Genomic DNA, 21,009 nt, shown 5'->3' with positions numbered 1-21,009 from the left:
GCACATGAGCAATGTGGGATTCAGTGAATTTGCCTAAATTAAGAATTACCAAACATTTATGTTCTTCTAGCAAACATCAAGACAAGAGCTCTAAGGTATAAGCACTTTATTCTGCTGTCATTTCTTTGGAAGAGGAATCCCCTTTTCTCTAGATAATATCTTGCACCATAGTGTTCTGACCTGATTAGAAGCCCTTCACACTGGTGTGTTGCAAGTAATTACAGTAATATTTATTTTCCCTTTCTTCTTGATTCAGTCCTGAGGTGGTCAGAAAAAGGCAGAAATGGAAATATTCAACTATGTGTCATCTATGAATACTTCCTTACCATCTTGTCTTCCACCTTCCTTACCTTGAGTTTCCCTGTCATATTAGTATCTGATTGGTTATGTATGCATAAATGCCAAACTTTTAAGTGGGAATTAACTTGTTTTTAATATTGTGTACTTACAGGAGGATTTTAAGGGCGAGAACCTTCTCTTTAACTGGCATATAGATATAATGCAATTCTGTGATAAGGAACATGGATATATTTGGATGACATAAATCAAAACACTCAGTGTTTGTACCACAAGAGGGATGATATGCCTTATGCAATGGAAAATCATGACTCAAATCTTCTGGAATTACAAACCCACAGCTTTAATCAAAATCTTTTGGCTTTTTCCTGTTAATACTTAAATATTGCAATACATGAAAGAAAGATTACATATTGAGATTCAGCAAAATAAGTTAATTTTTCTGCAATGCCAACTCACATTCCTTTCTTAAGGCATGTTGTGTGGAAAAAGCACAGCTGACTTCTGATACAGTTTTGCTTTGGTAATTGGATTTACATACTGTAGTAAGATGCCCTTTTAAATTTCCTTCTTTTCAAATCTGTTCATTGTTTTTTGCTTATCATGTTGACAATACTACCACAAGGCCTATTCGGTTTATAATTGCTTTTTGGCAGGCAAATTTGCTAACATAAACATCACATTTATTTGCCCACATTGCTAGTAAAAAGTATTTTAAATAATTTTAAAAATCCATTTGACCTTTCACTTTTGATGTGTTGTGGAGTTCTGAGGAATTTCACCAACTGTATGAGTAAGACAGCATCCTTCCTTTGGAGTAACTTTATGCTTTATGTAGTAAGAAATGCAGAGAAAATAAATGTTCTTTGTTTACACACAATAGAATCCTATTCAAGTGTTGAACAACTGTTATTATTAATTATTTATATTGTGATAGCTCTGCAGAGACACCAGCATGGAGCATTGCTGTATTTCGTTAGCTGCCATACAAACATAGATGAAAAGGATGATTGTGACTATTTCCTATGCCGAATATGCTAAGTTGCTTAAGGTAACAATGATTTGTCTATAAAAAGCAGGAAAAGGCTTGGATCAATCCAAACAAAAAAGCCTAATTGTACTGCTAAAATAATTTGTGGTAAGGAAAAGGGAAACACAACTAGAAAAGCATGTCCTGCATTAACCTCACATCTGATTACTTTTAATAGAGAGATCAGCTGTTCAAATCTTCAGAAGGGCCATTAAAAAAAAAAAAGACAGCAGAAGAATTAAGATGATCATGAAAGGAAAGTGAGACATTTTTTAATGGTTACTTCCTGCATCACCTGTGTGCTGAATTACACCAGTGCACTGCTGGGGCAGATCAGGCTCTAGAGGAAGACCTTGGTGACTCATTACTTTTGCCAACTTTGGCTTAAACCCAAACAAGTGCTGAGTTCCTGTTCATTGAATCACTGAAATACAGAATCACAGAATAATATCCTGAGTTGGAAGGGACCCACAAGGAGCATCAAAGACCAACTTCTGGCCTTACACAGGACACCCCAAGAGTCACACCATATTCCTGAGAACATTGGCCAAACACTTCATGAACTCTGCCAGGATTGGTGCTGTCACCACTGCCCTGGGAGCCTTTTTCAGTGCCCAACCACCCTCTGGGTGAAGGACTTTCTTCTAATATCCAACCTAAACCTTCCTGGACACAGTTTCATGCTCAGTTCACTCAGTTCCTGTCACCAATCACCAGAGTGAAGAGATCAGTGCCTGTCCTGTTGCTCTTTCTACTGGATCATTTTTCTCTCCTGTTAATTTCTTCTGTATCTTTCTTTTTTTTAGCTTTTTTTAAGTAAGGGTTTTGATTAGTTGGACAGATCTCAGGCCTTGTTGCTGGGGCATTAAGTAGGCTGAGATCCCTGCATTCAAAATTCCAAATCGTATTTAAATTTTAAAAATTTAATTTAATTTAAAATAACAGTGATGCAGGAATCTCCAATCTAGGAGCATTGCACTAATCTAAACTTATAAAAAGACTACTGTACATTCTAATTTTGGACCTAGAACTATTTGAAAGTATTTCTGTTATTGATAAAACCAGCATCAGGTGTTAATCCCTTAAAAATAACAGGTTTAAAAGATAGATGTAGGAAATCTGTGGCATATCAGGACACTGAAGTCTGTAAAACTACAGGCTAGCATTACCATTACTGGATTACATTTCTTTCTCCTAGCACATTGCCATTTCCAGTAGATTTGATTCATTATTGTTGCTTCATTTTCAGTGTTATGTCAGTTTCTGGAACAGCCAACACAATATATCCTGGGTTCCACTGAATTCTCCAGAAACAACAGCCCCCCACAAAGCCCCACTCCACAGAATGCCAATTTAAGATGGGATTTGTGTGTCAGAACACAGTCATGCATGCCTTTTTCTGTATGCCTGCTAAATGATACTTAACCTACTGCGCCAGAATCTAGAGAAGGCTGTTTTCTCCTACAGTCTTTTTCTGAGGAAAAAATTGCTTCGTCTCTCTAAGAAGGCTGTTTCCATCAAGCTTTTGGAGAACCAATCTCTGCTAGAAGGCATGATCATGATCATAAAGGCATCTCAGCACTGCAATTCATATATGAGAATTGGAGGGAGCAGCCCCTGTCATCTAATCTCATTCACAGGGGGCTGAGAAAGAAGCAGGCAGAAGCAGTGTCTGCTCAATTTGTCAACAGGAAATCTGACAAAAAAAAAGTACAGTTCTAGTCTGGTTTCGGTGAAGGGCTGAGTTTTTTACAGAACTATTTTAATTAAAAATGCTTCTGGTCAATGGTGCTTATTCTCTGCAGAAAAATGCAGCTGAAGCAGTGACAGTAATTGTACTATTACAATTTTGCAACATTACTGAGTCTTTCATATATTTATTTTGATTGCCTTGTACTGTTCTTTTTAGGCTATGTTATCCCTTTGGTGTGTTATGGACTGCTGTGATGAACCATTTTCCTGTACAAATAAAGTGGAAGAGGAGGGCATGTTGATCTAGTTATTTATTACGGGGAACTCGACCTACAATGAAGGATATAATTTTGCAATACCTGGACTACAGTTCCCAGGAGGCAGAGCAGCTATGTTTAGGAATCAAAATATTTTTCTTTTTCCCTGCCATTTTAGGCTATTGTATATAAAACAAGGTCTCCTTAACTGCCCATTTTCCAGGCAGTGCTAACCAAGGATCCACGACACAATAGAGGAGACCTACTTAAGGGAAAAAAAGAAACTGAGACTTTTTTCATATTTCATCATCTTCTAATGAGTTTATTTTCTTTTATGTGAGGTACTTAAGCTGATTCTTCAGAAAAATTGGAAGTTAATAATGATCAATCTACATTTACTCTGCACATAACTGTAGAGGTTATGATGCATGGCATAATTGCAGTGTACTGAATGTTTCCCTTTTACAGCTGGCTGCAGAGACTGTAATAGCCTGTTACTCATCTCTAGATGAAGGAGTTCCTCCCTCACTTTAGGAATTTGTGCTTCTGCTGCTGAAATTTCTGAACTCGATCCTGACTGGTAGCTGTAGACAGCTGCATTTAATTATCATACAAACAACATTTGTTTATCATTCTCCATTCAAAACAACTCCAATACACCTGACAACACTGTATCAAATAAGCCAAAGATGCTTTTGGAAAGGAAGTTCTCCTAAATGCTCTCCTTTACAGCTAGTGATTTATCACATGCTTTAAGTGTTCTTGTTTCTTTGTTTAATTTCTCTTTCCCTCAAAGACAATAAAGAAACAGAGAAGACCCAAGGTTAGATTTGGCATAACTCCAGCACCAGTTTGCCTCTTATTCACCCGTTAATTATTTATCTATTTTCCCAAGAAAGACAAACAACATGCAAACAAAATCAGGATGTATTATGTGCATTTACAAGCAAGTGAAACACAACTAAGATAAAAGAAAGAATTGAAAATTTGTATTATTCTTGAGGAAAAAGACACCAGGGATGAAGTGAAATTTCATGAATGCATTCACGTACTTTGGCCCAAGTCCATGCCAGCTATTAATCCATAGCTCACAGATGAATTTGTTTCACTGTTATTTAAAAAGAGAACAAAACCTGAACTGGAGCTGTTACAATGAGCTGACAACCTCAGCGCAGAGCACAATGTATTGGATTAGACCAGAGAAAACACATTTAGCTAGAGAGCTGTCACCAAAGAGTAAGGATGAGCTTGTGGCATGGCTTTAGTGCATGACTGGGAAGGGCTGGATACACATCGTGACGTGAACATCTTCCCCTCTCTTGGGTCTATTCCCTGAGTAAAATAAATAAATTTTTACCATTCAGCACCACAAAAACCTTCCATGAAGACGTGATGTGCCACCATTTGAGACGATACTTGGGCTTTGGAGAGCAAAAGCCATTCTTCCGAGTGAAGGACAATCCCAACATTCTCCCAGGTCCTCAGGCATCTCAGCCAGAAGGCGGCTGAATGTTGAAGGAAGGACGTGGAGCTGCTTTGGTATGTGCTGGCCCACGGACGGGGTGAGCACACCTGGCCGGAGCTGCTCCTCAGGGGGAGTTTCCTGACGGCAGCGCTGTCTGCCCGGAGGATCTCTGGGCTCCCTGGGCAATGGCTGTTCCCCGACAGCCGTGCCCGGCATTCCCCTTCCCTCGGGGCTCCTGTTGTGCCCCGACGATGCCCGGCGTGCAGGGAGGTGGAGCCGGGTCCTGCTGCCGTCTCAGCAGCTCTCCTGTCACCCAGGAGGAGATAAGGCTGGAGGCACGGCATCTGTCATCTTTGGGGTCATGGCAGACCATGGTGTTCAGAGCTCCACATTCTCATTTATAACCGATTTAGAGAATCCATGAAAGGATTTCCTGGGATTTTCCGGGAAAACTTTAGACTGTCCCTTCTGAGTGTGGCAGAGGGTCTCCGGGTGGCCATCGGGTCCCTGTCACTGCTTGCCTGACCCAGAGGTGATGTCCTCAGTTGTGAAGGGACAGAATGGTTTTGGGGAAGATGCTGCTGGAAGGTCTGAAGAGAGCCCCTGCAGTCCTGAGGGCACTGGCCCTGCTGGGCAGAGCGGCCACTGGGAATGCCCCAGGGGCCAGGGGTGTTACTCATAGTAGGATTCTCTGTGAATTCATTACAAATATTTGGGGAAGGGAAGGAAAACACAAACCTTATTGTGCTGCTTCGCAGGGAACATGTATCAGGGAGCCATAAGAACTGGCAGCTCCCTGGGTTCTGGAGGTGGCAGGACATCCCTTTCCAGGGATCAGAGCAGTGGGGGTTGCAGGGCAGCTCCAGCTCCAGACATCGAGTGGCTCCCTGGGCACAGGGATCAGCTCGATAGGAGCCATGGGCAGAGCTGTGGGGAGCTGGAGACCGGTCCTGCTGCATCATCACTGAGGAACTGAGGGCTCCGGGGCCGATCAGAACATTCAGGTTTACAAGTGCACTCAGGGCCCTGGGCTGGAACCTACTGCACAACTGGGCGAGAAATTAAATTAAACAGCAGAGAATTCCACAGAAGGAAGCATCTGATAAAAATAAGCACTTTTGCTGAGCATGGAACATACTGTCACAGGAAGCCACTGAGGCCAAGACCTTAAAAAGATTGAAGAGGGTTTGGTCAGTTATGTTATAGCAAGATTGCCCAGCTTTGGCATTATTTATGTCAGATTTCAGAGAGACTTTAAAGCATGTGCTCCAGAGAAGTATTGAGTCTCTCAAGAGATTAACTTGAGATTTAAAGCAGGAAAAAAAGTACCAGATTATGGCACTGCCCTCTTAGACTACAATTAGAGAAGATACTGATCTGAGCAGATTGCCAAATTGGTAACATGACAATTCCTATACTCTAGGCTGAATGCTCCCCTGGAAAACAACAGGGGATGTGAAAGGGATGTGATTTTGGATTTTGCAAGGGCTATGCCAATTTATCTGCTGGCAATTGAAAGCATATCTGACCTGAGCATCTTTCAATCAGTGAGGTTCCATCCTTCAGGAAGGAGGAATAACTGACAAAAATGTTATTGCTTCCACAAATTAATTCAGGTTTCCTGTTCTTTATCTGGTACATAGTGGTTTGTTCTCTCTTTCCTGCCCTCCCTTTGTATTCTTGTATGTATAGGAGACAGGAATCCTTCATCACTTAGGTAATCTCTTGTATTTACAAAACCAATCCAGTCTTGTAACATTTCTGATGACACATGAAAAATCACCTCTGGATGTGCCAGTGTATAAACACAGCAAACAATAAGACATGGAATCCTGTGGCAACTCACATATCAGTTTAGAAAAGTTATAGTATGGGAACATGGGAAGAAGGGTGCCATTTGTACCAGCTGTCCTGCTGCCATTACCAGTTTGGCAGTAATATGGCTTTCTTCAAAATATACAGACTACAAGTTGACCTTAAAGAATTTCTGGGTGAGTCTTAAAAGTGAAACTTGCATTAGTTGTATCAAGCTTTTCCCATAAAGCACACATCTATGTAAAAGGTAATAAATTAGAAACATATTTCTTTATATACTTTTAACTCCACATAGCAAAATGCCTCAGCACTTTGGGAGCTATTGGGATCCTTTTTCTGCCACTAAAGTGCAGTCATTCCTTGGCTGCAAAACAGCAGCTGCTGCAAGATCCACTAATGAACAGTTTGAACATTGTGTGGGAAGAATATTATCCCTTGCTGAAACCACACAGCAAATACGAGCATGCAGTAATGCATGAATTTACTGTTTTTCAAATACTCTACCATCGCAATCTGCACCTTAGATCTTTCATAGATTCTGCTTTTCCTTCCAGTGTCACAGCCTTTTTCTCAATACTTCCTAACGTACACTGGAGTTACCATAAAAATAGCTAAGCAAAATTGGAGTGACTATTGGCAACAATATGAAACTGAGCTTCCTTCAACAGGAGGTGTGCATCTGCTTTGCTGCACCCTGTCATTCAGCATTCTCTTGGCAGAAGTGTTAGGAATTCACCCTTGTTACTGGGGACTTCATTTCTGTTGCATGCAGACATATAATTTTCTCTCCAGGTCACTCAGCATTTTGGTTCTCTCCTCTCCTCTTGTTTGTTGCCCTCTTGTTTTCATGGCTGAAAGCTTGCTCTTAGCTGGATTTTTGCCAGAGATACCTGATACAGAAACAGCTTAAAGAAATATGCTTATTTCAGTCTATCTGGTCAAAACCAAAACCAAACACAAACAAACAAAAGCCAAAAACAAAAGCCCAAACAAACAAAGAAACAAACCCCAAACAAAATAAAACCACCAAGCTCCAGGACAAAGGGAAAAGATCAACCTTAGAAAGCTTTTGGAGATCTTGAATGAATCTTGTCCTAAGCTCCAAGCAGCAGCAAAACATCACAGCCCTGAAACTGACAGATGCTTTACGACCCTGGCGGCAGTGGTCTTGGTAGATTGGAGTTTGAGAACTGCTGCATTTGCTGATTGCCTGGAAACAGAACCTCTAAATACTTGAACACCTATGCAAAGATCTTGCCTTGCTTCCTCTTGCTGTTCAGGGCAAGAATTAGGGAACACAGGTGAAAATCTGGATTAAACTGAATCTGAAATCTCATAAAATGTGTCTTGCTCTGTCAAAAGATGTGATTATTCAGACCTAGCTTTCAAACTTGGGAGCTGAGAGAACCTAAATTCTAACACTGTTATTAAGGCTCATCATCTGATCACCTCTGAATAAGTACAAGTGAGTGCAAGGCAGGACGTGCAGTGAGGTAGAGGATGGTGTTTCAGTGCTGACCACTGCACCTCATGAATCCTCAGCACCACCATTTGTAGCAATGTGGCACCAATTCCCAAAGCTTGTTTCAAATCATGCAGTGGAAAATTATTGGTACTAAGGCTGGATAATCTTTTCCCTTGTTATGTCAGGAGCAAATGACAGTGTGAAGTGAGGACTGCTGCTTCAGCTCAGCATCTGATGCGTTTGCTTACCTGATGCAGTGTTCTTAGGCAGTGATTAATGACAGCTCTTGAGTCAGAGCCTGTAACTCTGATGAGCATTAACAGGTAAACCTACAAACAATAAAAGAAAAAGATCCCGAGGGAGGCAAAGTTACTGACTGGCATCTCAGTCTAACTGCTTATATATTGGTCCCAATCAGACTGTTCAGAAGTCACTACATTTCAACCAAAGCATCTTAAAGTTCCAAATATATTTATTCATTAGAATAAATGTTTACAGCCAAATCTGACCCCTACAGAAACTGATGGCTAACTTCTCTGATTTAATCAGACCAAGGCTGACAACTCATATTGGAATGATACTTTTGGCAAAATCAAAAGTGCCAGCAATGTAGAAACAAGCAGATGCAGAAATACCTGCAACCTTAACAAAGATGGTGGAAGCTCCCTGTTTTATACTCAGGGATGTACAAGTAAAAATACTCCAGATCATTATGAATTTAAGCACATGCCTATCTTTAAGCAAGTGCTTGAATATCACTGTCCTTCCCTGAACTTTAATGGGACTTTTGGCCTTTGTTCAAGGATAAATCTATATTTGTGCTCCTTGTACACCTGAGATGGGCTTGCTTATGACTTTTTTGCTTTGCTGGATCAGGGTTTATAACCCTCTAAGTTGATTTCTATCCTAGTCTGTTTAAATATTTCAAACACATACACAGAGAATAAACCTAATCTTCTGCCAATATTCCACCTCTCTGGTCTCATGACATCCAGGAAACAAACCACTGATCTTTCCAATGATCTGACTTACAAATCTAGTTTTAGAAGGCACTGGCAGCTAATCACTCTGCAGCTGGAATACCTACATTACTGCATCTCTGTTGCATGTGACTAGCTTGGAAAATGAAGTTAAACTTGTACAATAGAAGTAATTTAATACATGATTTAGAATTTTAACCATCTTACTACAAATTAATTTGCATGCCTACAACCCTTTACTTGTATGAATAACCCTATGTGTTTTGATGAGGAAGGAATATTATGAGCCTGTTGACTGTAGAAATGATTGTATCATAGATCCGTGATAATATTTATATGACATGTAGCAGTTCCACTACATTGTTCAGGGCAGAACAGTTTCTATCTTTTGTCTTTTCTCCCTTCATTATCATTGTTGAATCTCACATGTTTGAAGAAAAGGAGACCAGAGTCAAGGTTTGTATATTTCATCATGTTACAATAATCTGAATATAATATATAGGCAATCTAGTAATTGACTGCACTTAGCGTGATTATATACCAAATCAAAGCAGAGCTGAGATTTAGATAGTTCACTGCTGTAATAAGCCATTTCTGTTGACACCTGACAAGACTTGAGCACCTTTTCTAGCTGGTGGAAAGGATACTTAGTATCCTATGGAACTGTATTTTGTGAGATACATTCATAGAAAATTTTAGGTTGGAAGGCACATCTGGAGTCCTGTATTCCCAGCTTCTGCTCAAAGCAGGACTATCCTCAAAATCAGATCGAATTGCTCCAAGCCTTGAGAAGTTTTGAAAATCTCCAAGGGCGATGAGTGAACAGCCCCTTTGGGCCCATTTCAGTGATGCTCTAGTCCCACTGAGATGATTTGTTTCCCTTCCCAATTAGTATTTCCCCTGTTGCAGCTTGTGACTGTAGCCTTTTGGTCTTTTGCTGTGCACCCCTGAGAAATGTCTGTCTGTCTTCTCCAATGGATTAAGGTAGTGGAAGACTGCAGCTACATCCTGCTTTGGGCTTCTTGTCTCCAGCCTAAGCAAGGCAGTGGCCTCTGCCTCTCTTTGTACCTCAGGTGCTGTGGTTTCCTTATTGCCTCAGCAGCCCTTCCTTGGAGTCTCTCCAGGTTGTGAGCAGCTGTTGTTTGAGCCCCAAACTCCAGCCGTGGGGCTGTTTGCTCAGCCCTCAGCCTGGCCTGGCATATGGGGCACTTCTGACCCCCATGTGCAACTCCATTTGGCTTTGTTCAGCCTCATGAGGCTCCTGTTAGCTTGCTCCTCTGGTTTGCTGATGTCCTTTTGAATGGAAACCCTGCTCTCTCCAGTGTTCCACTCCTCCAGTTTGGGTGTCACTTGATGAGGTTGTGTTGTATCTCAGCATCTAGGGCCATATGGCATAGCAGCAGGGTAACATATTGACTTAGTCAGCTAGTGATGATTTTCAGCTTATCTGGCAGAATAGAATTCTTGATAATTGTTGACCAGAATTCATGTAATATTTTTGGCCACTAGACTAGACTGAGTATACAATATGCTTTGCAGTATATGTTACACTACTTAAAATAGAGAGGGAAAGATTGTATTTTCATTATACATATGCAAATGTGTTTTAATCTAGCAAAGGTATTTCTGATGAACAACTTTGCTTGGAAAATAAATGGAAAACAGATAATCAGTAATACATCATTACATACACAAAAAGGAAGTGGTTGGGATTATCTGGGTAGAGTAACAGTGCACTGCTTAATACCTGGGACTCAATACCTGGCTCAGTACCTGACCCTGCCCATTCCAACCACCCTGATCTGTGTGGCTGCACCACATACCTTCAGAAGGCACTAAGAAGTTCTTGTTTGCTATTGTGTTGTGTCTTATAATCGAGATGCCACCACTATATCTATATTGTGATGGCCAAGCTGAAGGAAGGACGTGATGTTTTGGAGAAGAAGTTAGAGAGTTTTTAATTACTGAAAACACAAAGCAGAAAGCTTCTGTCAGTGCACTAACCCGCTGTACTGCAATCATTTCTTTATTGACACTCCTGGTGAAGGGAAGCAGGCACTCTCTGTTAGGAAGTGCAGCCTAATGTGACAGTGTGCTTGGCTTTCTGTTACTGCAAGGTTTGCAGTATGCCACAGTCTCTTTGCTGAGGTACTGCAAGAAAAAAGGTGTCCATCTCTTCCAACTTTTTTCTCCAGCAAAAACAGGCTACACACTGTAGAAACATCCAGCCCAGCCTCTTCCTGGTGATTAGGTTTACCAAATATAAAATAACAAGGAATATTCATGTTTGACATATTACTTCTCAACCTAGGCCCAAGATTCTCCTTCATCACAGAACTTCTTCCACCACCCTTCTCTTTATGTGGGCGAGAAGCCACCTTGCCCCACTGAATCAAACAGTGAAAAGGGCAGAGAGGGCTTTCTGTGGGAGACCTCCAACTCTTCCCTAATGCAGGGCCTTCCATTGCACTGCCAAGTCACAAAGGGGGACACCGCAGCTCAAGAGGGAACAATATGGCTACAATATGCTACATTTCCCTAAGGGCGCAGGGAGAGCTTTTTGTGGCATTTCAGGTTTGTTGTTGGGAAATGTCTCAACCTCTGAAATTATAGCTAACCTGTCTACAAATTTGGAACCACATTTTCCCAAAAATCATTGATCTGTGTCAGTTCCAATGTGCCTCTTTCTTAAGAGATTGAAGTCTTGGTGACTTTGTCACAACCACTGTAAGTGAAGCTACAATGCAGTTTCTGCTCTAAGCCCTTCTTTTCAGTGCTCGCCTGAAAACCTGAAAAATAGAGGGCTGAAATATAAACTAGTTGGCCTCTGCCTAAGGATAAAAATATGTGTTTGAAAGCATTTTATATTTTGATTGAGAAGACTAAAAAAGTTTTATTTAATTTTTTTTTTCGCCTGATATTTTTGTTTAAACAGCCTTGCAGTCAAAGTGGGTGAGATTTGAAAGTCGATTGGTTTTGATTTGAATTACAAACATCTAAATATCACAGACTGAGTAGGTACAGTATGTTTTTTAGTTAAATTCATTAAAAATATGCAAATATGGAAGGCTGTTGTATTAACTGAGCACTGTGAACTTAAATCTTCAGAATGGCTTTCTAGGTCATGAGTTTCAAATACTACAACAGAACTACAATCTGCAGAACAGATACTCAGTTTTATCAGCATGTTCACATTCCCACTACATTGAGAATTGCATTTTCCAAGGCAGACACTGCAAGTTGCATTATCAAGACATTAGTCATCATGTAAGCAAATGGAGGAAGGAATATTAATACTTTCAAAACCTACTCACATTTTGACTCAGACTTTTCAGCTTGCTGGACATAACAGTTTGTTGTATAAGTAGGTCCCTGTAAAGCTTTTTAATTTAGCTTTTTAAAGGAAAATTAAAGTAGGACAAGATACTGCAAAGGCTGTAATGGGAACTTGCAGTGTTGAGCTCATCTTTCAGCTGAATTGCCTAAGGTGGGATATGAAGTCAGCAGATAAGCTGTCAACAGTCCTGAATTCACTTTCCATTAAAATGTGTTTTTTCTAGAGAGTGTTTAGTGAGATGTCTGATGTGCGAAACGACTTTAAGTAAAGGTTAAGGCCAACTGTAAAGGTACCTCTACTTCCCAGGGAAAAAAAAAAATCCCACTTGTATTTATCAAGGAAGTTTTCAATCCCTCAGACAATATGTGTCTAGGAGCAGCATAAAGGTGTTCAGTGCTAGGTTTTACACTTCCAGTTTCAAGGCAAAAGTAATATACAATAAACACAGTCACTAGGCTCAGAGCTTGAGTTAGAGGAAGGAGAAAACAAGTTTTGATGTAGTGTTAAACCTCCTAATGGTGTTGTTAAAAAACTAATTTTTCACTGCTCTTTTTATTTGCCAACAAAAAGGTGACTGCTAGGTGCTGTATATCTTACCTCAGTGTGGATGCTTACTGGGCAACAAGAAGTGTCTCAGTTTAACATTCCCTTCCTCCTAGTGCATCATTGTGTTAACACAACTTTTATGTTTCACAAGTCTTTGCCTGCAAAGAGGGAACTTTCTACTTTCGTGAGACTCAGTGGGAATTCTCAGACCTGCCTTTATGATGTGTGATGACATTTGCTGACTTTGTCATGTCGAGTGACAGATGAAGATTGGCCCCTGACTTCAGGGGGGAAAACAACTGTATAGCACTTGTCTGTAGGCTTCAGATGCAATTCTCTGAAAATAAAGCAGTTGTCCCAATTTAAGCTCATTTCATTTCTTTCCAAAGAAGTTAAATCCTGTCACTCTGGTGAGTGTCAAGTCATCCCTATATATTATTCTATTTGTTGCATCACAGTGTCTTTTCTCCAGAGAGCTCATTTGTATTCTCTTGCGTTAAGGTCATCTGACTTTTAGTTAGTGTCATGGATTTAAATTCGACTTATCTTTAGTAAAAAGTAAAATGTTACTGTCACCACCAGACTGAGCCCGGAAACCACAACTGTGGCTATTTAGCAATCTATTTTAAATTCAGTGGAAAAGCCATACACCTAAATATTTTATGGCTAATTGCCATTTGGCTTCACATCTAGATCTCAGTATTCAAAATAATGCTTACTATTGCTATTGCTGCATGCCATTGCTTCTGAATATTTGCTGATACTGTGTTTAGAAATGTATTTTTTCTCTTTTGAGGAAACTGCACTAGAAGGGCACTTGGGCTCCACTCGGGATCAGGCATTTGAATCAACATAGTCTGCTGCATATATTCTGACTGTTTTTTTTTTCATGGCAGCTCTGTTTCTTCCCTTGCAGTGATATGGGGAAATAAAAATTTATAGTAGGCCAGTGTAGTGATTGTTTGAACACATGTGTCCAGCTCTAAATTCCAGCATAGTTTAAAATTTTTGCCACTGATATATGCACTGTCAGTCTGTGTGAAATGGTCTGAGTATCTGCAGTAGAAATAATTTTCTAATGAGACTGCTACTAATGTAGAGTCATGATGCAGACATCAAGTGTGGGTCAATATTGTTGCCTAGTCTCCAGACAATGAGGCCAGGGTTGATATTCCTCTAACTCACCCTCTAAAAAATCTCCCAGGAAAGCTTATCTGAATGCCCAAAAGAACTTAAGCTCAAGGAGCTCTGTGCAGTCAGTTCAGTCATAAACAGCCTGACCTGTGTGCAAACGCAGGCTAACAGACTGCTCTGGTTAGGCTGCAAAAATACCATTCTATCTGCAATTTGGGGGACTGTCTTTGGATGACCCGACTCACAAAAAGCCTGGGTTTGGTCTCTTCTTTCCCCAGAGAGCTTTGTTCTACACTTGTAGATCCTCGTCCCCACCAGAGCCCAGCTGTACCTGTTATCCTGCCTCCTGCTGCCCTGTACCCCAAAGCACTCCCATCTGACCCCCGTTCCTCTTCCCAGCACCGTGTTTCGGCTCTCTTGAACTCTCCCCGGTCTCTCTCCGTGCTCCGCACCGCTGAGTTTGAAGACAGCAAAGGCGGCCTCTCTTCCCTACAAGCAGTGGGAGCCCCTTCTCCCTACATTGCTCCCGGAACGCCTGTTCCGCTGCCCTGGCTGGCCAGGCAGGCTGCTCACACGAGTGCTGCAGAACCCACACGGGGTGCTGGCCCGGCTCCTGGGGTGCTGGCCCGGGCTCACGGGGTGCTGGCCCGGCTCCAGGGGTGCCCCGCGGTCCGGAGGCTCCGCGCCGGGCGCGGCGTGCGCGGGGCCGGCGCTCCGGGAGGCACCAGCAGCCCCTAGCGGTGACAGCCGCGCCCAGCGCCCGCTCCGCCTCAGCCGCCGCCGCCGCCGCGCCTCTTCCCCCTGCCGAAAGGGCGTCTCTGCAGCGGCGGTGCCTCTGGACAGGGTTACAGTTCAACACCTCTGCGAGCAACTGTGATGACCTCGGCCTCCGCCAAGCCCAGAATAGGAACCCGGTACATCCTCTGCTTTGGAGACTGGAAACAAATTGTTTGATACAGATCACTTCACATGCGATACCCTGACTTTTCCCATGACATTTCTCTCTTTTTCATAGAATTGTAATTGTACTGCTTTGCGTCACAAGCCCTTTACTAAAAGGATTTGAGTAGTTTCTCCGTCCGGACAGTGATTTCCCAGATACCATGCCGTGTAAAGGCATTAAGGTGACAGGATCTGACTGTCCATGGAAACACTACAAAACTTTTATTTATGTGCGCGTTTTATTAGTAAGTCTTTGAGCAATGCATACACACACACATGACCAACAGAACTACTCCCAGCCTTGCAGGGGAAACAGCTAAATAGTAGCAGGAAAATGCAATAAGATTTTAGGACAAACAATCTTTTCTTTAATAGAAAAATACTATCCATTATATCTTTAAATGTTGACAGACATTTATATGGTCTTAAGCTATGTATTGTTCAATGCTCAGTGCTGCATCTGGAAGTTTTAGGAGGATGAAAAGTTGAACTGTCTTCTGGAAATTACATGTGTAAGTGTGGCATTTGGTGAGGTGATCTATCCCCGAGGCTTAGATAACCAAGTGACTCGCTCTACAGTAAAACTTAAAAAGAAGGCAAGGAGTGTCCCAGAATAGAGAACAACCTTCACTGTGTTCTGCTCTGTCCACCCAGGCTGTTGTACATCATTATTTAAAATTCAATTCACTAAATTGAAAGATATCATCCTGTATATTAAAGAAATGGAGGGATAGTTACTTACTATTCACATGTAAATTATGGCAATAACCTAAGAAGATACTATTACCAAAAAAAAAAAATCAGCTAGACAGGTAGGCTTTTTTCAGTTTTAGGAAAGATGGGGAAGAAAAAAGAGGCACAGATGTGATGCCACTGTGAATGGGACAGTTTGCTCAGCACTTTCCAGACTATGCCTGACTCAAGTCTTCTTCCAGAGTTTAAGCTTTGAGCAGAATACATAGCTAAATTGCAATTGTTTTGTATCCTTTACCTATCCTATGCTTTCCAGTGTGAGTATTAAAATGGAAAGCAGATAAAAAATGTTAGACATATGAATAATATATTGACTGCTTCACTCAAGGTATCAAAAAATGCATTACTGCATGAGCAGATGTAGTGATATAGTTCCTTAATTAAGGAAGAGGTGAGAAATTAAGATCAGGCAAACAATTGCATGTTGTATAATGATCATCTCAGCAGACCTATGCAGTTACTTTTCTGAGATGTGAATTGGAGCACACCCACTGCCACCACAATTGGCTGTCATAGCACTGATGAGCCATCATACAATTACACTGTTTTTATATAGCTATAACATACTGTCAACATGAATGACAGGATCAGTTTACAGAAGGAAAAAAAACCCAGCCTCATTATGTATGCACTCATACATATGCAACGGCATCAGTGCAGGCCATTCTATCTGGGGATTCAGTTGATAAATAACTGAGGCTCTTATCTGGCGATTTTTAAATGTCACTAGACCAGCCCAGATGTGTTTTCATCCTTTGACTGCCGGGCTGCTTGTCCATCAGCAGGGTCCATCCTATGGCTTTATGCGGTTGCCACTAACGGCGTTCAGGCGCTGTGCATCACCGCGGGGACAGCGCGGCACATCAACCTTCCCAAAAACACGTTTGATGCAGCCTCCCCGGCCTCGCAGCGATTCCCCGCAGGCGGCTCCCGGGCAGCGGTGGGGCCGCGGAGGGACAGCGCTGCTTCTCCCGTGCGCTTCGCGCACCGTACGCTCCTCGTCGCGGATTTTCCGCCGCTGTCTGCGCTTCAGCGTGAGAGAACTGCCGCTTCCCTCCTCGGGTTCGTCTCGACCCCATTAGCCTCCGGCAAACAAGGGGACATTGCGACAGGGAGACGCGGCCACAGCCCCGGGCCCGAGTGAGCGGCTCAGTCACGGGCAGGGGACGGCGCCCCGCTCCGGGCTCGGTGCAAGCCCCGGTCGGGCGGCGTGTCCGAGCGGCTGCTGCCGCGGGGGCCGCAAGGGAGCCCGGAGCCCCGCGGCGCCACTCCGAGCCCCAGCGCAGCCGCTTCCCCGCGCCCCTCTCCCATCACAACCTCAGCAACGCAGCCGGCCCTGCCCCTTCCAGCAGGGAGGGAAGAGGCTGGATTTAAATACAAACATCTCTCCACCGCTCAGTGCATTATTTTCGCTCTCGTCTGGTGCCTCACCTCCACCCCCAGCCCTTCCCACACCGGCGGCACTTGAACCTGCCCGCCTGAAAAGTGTGCCATCCCCCATCCCTGACCACCCCTCTCCGGGCCGGCCCCTCCGGCCCCCCTCCGCAGGGTCTGGCCGGGGAGCGCCGCTGTGCTCCGTGGGAACCCCCACTGGCCCGGGGAGGCCGGCTGCGACCAGCGGGGAGAGCGGCGAGGGCGATTCGCTTGCTACAGAAATGCCCTGTTGAACTTTGAATATATTAGTTGACATCAGTGCGAGTTGGGGCTGCCAGCCCCTAGCTCCCTCCTCCTTCCCTACCTCCTCCTCCTCCGCCTCCTTCTCCTCCTCCTCTCGGTCTCCGATGGAAAGAGTTGAAGCCGTGCTGATAGGAGCCGCCTGGAAGAGACAGCGGAGCGCCCGAGAGGACTTCGGTCCCAACTCCGGCCGCACCGCGGGGACGCTGCCCGCCGCCGCTCTCATGGCCCGCGGCGGCACTCCCTGAGCGCCGGGCTGGGCAGAACCGCCGCTCCGTTCCCCTGCTCGCCCCTAGCCGAGCCGAGCCCAGCCGCGCCGAGCCGAGCCCAGCCCCGCCGAGCCGAGCCCAGCCGCGCCGCGGCTGCCCCCGCTCCTGCGGCAGCCGGAGCGCGATGTGCCGGTGAGCCCCGCACCGGGAGCCCGGCGGCCACCCCGTAAGCGCAGCGCGGCGGCGGCGCGGGGGGCGGGCGGCGGGACGAGCCGGGGGGCGCGCAAACTTCCCAACTTGGCGGGGTCGGGGCGAGCGGGCGGCGCTGGGAAGGGGATCCAGGGAGGTGGCAACCCCCGGGCTGCTGCGCGTCTCCGCCGTCCCCGGAGCAGCGCCCAGTGATGGGGGGCCGGGGGCAACCTGCGGGACGTGTGTTTGTGCCAGGCTCTCGGCGCGCCGTCCCCCTGCCCGCCGAGGAGCCAAAGGGGCTCTCTTTTTGTCGCTATGTTCTCAGTCCGGCAGCGCTGGAGAGCACGCTAGCTCGGAGGTGGCAGTGGAGGTGTTTTTTTTCCCTCCTCTCTCCGCCACCTTCCCCGCTCTTCCTAAACCCGCTGAGGGGGGCTGTGACGGGAGCAAAGGGGTGCAGTGGTGGGAAGCCCGATAGCCTAGATGAAGGGATATTAATGATTTTTGTTTTTCAGATGGTAATTTGTCTTTGTAGTAGGGGTGGCCCATTAAATTTCAGCTCACGTCCTGATGGAGATCAAAAGCGAAGGGGAGAGGGAGAGGGAAGCAGAGAGCCTTGTGCTGCTCCTTAGCTCGGCGCATTGTTAGAAACTTACGGGGAGTGTATGGGGGGGTAGGATTTCCAGAAACAATCTTTGTCGATCCAGCTCCAATATCCACACCAAAGTTGGATAGCTGTAGTTTTCAGCACTACCATCTGCTCCTGGTGCTGACCAGGAGCACGCTTACTGTCATGCCTCAGAGGAAACAAACAAAAGGTGTGCTTGCCAAGTCGGTCCTGAACCTGTTCTCTTCATGGGCTTTTAGGTGGAGCATTAAATATCGAGGAGTTTCTATGTCCTAAAGGTTCACTGTCCTCTGTTGGCTCAGTTTAGACTCTTAGATAATTTCCTGTCCTTAAAAAACATGGTAGACACCAGGTTCTGTTTTGTTGGCTTTTTTCCCCCTCTAATTTATTTATCTGTTTTCGGTTGGGGTTTACATTTATTTTGTTTCTCTATTTCTTTTTTCTTCAAACTCTTTATGTATGGATATATCGGTTAGGAACCAGAGTAAAGTTCTTTTTTTTGTTGTGCAAGTGCTCCCTCTCATTACAGAAAATACTTATTTTCCTAAATCATAGTCTAAGCTGCAAGAGGTTTGATGTCTTTGCCTCTGGATGGGTTCAGTGGTAGGCTAAGACCCCAGGCTGATTGCACTTTGAACAAAATAGAAACAAACTAAGCTAGAAGTTGTAATGGGCTTTGATTCTTACTGCTGCTTGAGATCAGTAGAGATCCCAGGTGAGTGGAGGTGAGGAGGAGGAGTGAGGGTAGCTAGAACAAACTACTCAAACAGAAAAGTACTCTCGTGATTATACATCTGATTTGTAAGCGCCCAAGGTAGAAAACTGCAGACAAAGTGGCAGTGGATAAGAAAAATCCTGCTGGTATTTAACTAGATTTTTAACAGAGATTTAATTTTTAAACAGACACTTGAATTATCATATCTTTCAATTTTTTTTCTTTTGTACTAAAACTTTTCTGATTGGATTGGATGATAAGTAGACTCAGCACTAGGCAATAGTGAGTCTCTGGGGAGTCTCTATGTTTTATATTTCTGTATTATGCTTCTTGCATTTTCAGTAAAGTCTAGGCAAGTTGTTCTGTTTTTCTCTCTTATCTTGTTTTCTTTCATCAAAGAGGCCAAGTTTTTGTCCTCCCCTGCCAGGGACACACTAATCCTGAAGTCATGGGGGAGAGAGATCCCATCCTTCAGAATATAGATATTTGCTTTGTTCATCCCCCCAGCCTGTTAGGCTGATGGAATTGGCAGTGGCTGCCCTCCGTGACCTCCCTCCCTTCCTGCAAAAAGCTGGGGCAGCCAGGGAGGAGAAAATGTGCAAACTCCAGCAAGTGAAAAAGCACAACTCCAGAGGACAAAAGGCTTGAACAGAGAGATGCGGGGGATGAGGTTCTGCATAGAAAATGACTTTTAGCAAACTGGCCTTGATCAGTTCACATTAACTGGAAACGGTGGCATGGGGATGGGTTCAGTAGGAATGTGGGTAGCCCAAGAGAAGCTCGATACAAGCGGTGCCATGGAATTTTAGTTGCTTTGCAGTAAGATGAAAAAAGTTCCCAGACAAAATGGCTTTGGTCGTCCACGGTGTTTGCCCTTTATTCTGCAGGCCGACAGCTGACCTGGGGGAACATACCCCCCAGACTATAAACTCTTTTCTTCTTACCTTGTAGTCAGTTGTAAAAGTGTTGCTTGACTTGGGCTGAGACATGATAGGGCCCTGTTAGAGGGAAAGTTCCTGGGGAGCAGGCTCACTGATATTAAACATGGCTCGAACAATAGATTTCTATTTTAGTCAGGACGAGTAGTCATGCGAACAGACATACTAGGGTTAAATAAGACCATCTGCATGAATATATCTTCCCAAAAACAAATAGATGCCGGGCAAAGTTTCAGTGTGCAGCCCAGGCTGTTGCCTTGCTGTTGGGCAAAAGGGGGCAGTATCCAACAGTGCCAGCGAGCCATCGGCCGCTGCCGCCTCCCTGTCTCGAGCGCTGGCCGGTGCGTGCTCTGTCAGCTGAGATCTGGGAATTTTGGGTGTTATCCGCGAGCCCATATTCAGGTGATTCCTTGTAAAGACATCAGAGAGGTTAACTGACTGTCTAAAAGATGCAAGGTCAAAGCTGTAATTGTTTTACTTTGTGGTTGCATCACTTCCATGTGCTGGTGAACGATCTGAAATTAAGGACAATGCTGTACGATTGTAAAGCTAGTTTTGTTCACATTTAGTGGGCTGACAACAGCAATCTTACCCTGTTTTTACTGTACTGGTTTTAGGGAAAGCATGGTGAAGCCTTAGCTTTGGAGTGCTGTTGGTATAAATGCCCTCCAAGGAATTGTCATCACTGTTTTCTGTAGTAAGAAAACCAAACAATTTCTTCTCTAAATTTAACTTTCTTTGAGAACTCATTTGTTTCCAGCCTAGAGAAATATATTGATCCATCTCATAAAATATTTGTTTTAGAATGCATTTAAAAGCCTTTTCACCTTTCATTTGTCTACATGCCTGGATTATTAGATTAGCATTTATTAGTTCATTTTTTTACTGGGAGCTGTAGGCAATTTTACTGAGGGTCTATCATTGGAAAGCCATGCACTGGACTCCA

The 21,009-nt window shown here is 43.9% G+C and overlaps 1 long non-coding RNA gene across 1 annotated transcript; it reads right to left on the bottom strand.

The window, feature by feature from the left end:
- Positions 1 to 7,326: 7,326 nt before the first annotated feature.
- On the bottom strand, positions 7,327 to 17,579 carry LOC148223228 (uncharacterized). Its single transcript, XR_015804910.1, has 3 exons — positions 17,452 to 17,579; positions 8,270 to 8,350; positions 7,327 to 7,461 (listed from the first exon to the last, which is right to left on the bottom strand). It is a non-coding gene; the product is annotated as an uncharacterized LOC148223228 (long non-coding RNA).
- Between the last annotated feature and the right edge of the window lie 3,430 nt (positions 17,580 to 21,009).

This window comes from Sturnus vulgaris, chromosome 7 (assembly GCF_052056855.1).
Source record: "Sturnus vulgaris isolate bStuVul1 chromosome 7, bStuVul1.hap1, whole genome shotgun sequence".
NCBI classification, from domain to species: Eukaryota; Metazoa; Chordata; class Aves; order Passeriformes; family Sturnidae; genus Sturnus; species Sturnus vulgaris.
The sequence above is the reverse complement of the archived record's forward strand: the minus strand, read 5'-3'. Positions and strand labels throughout refer to the sequence as shown.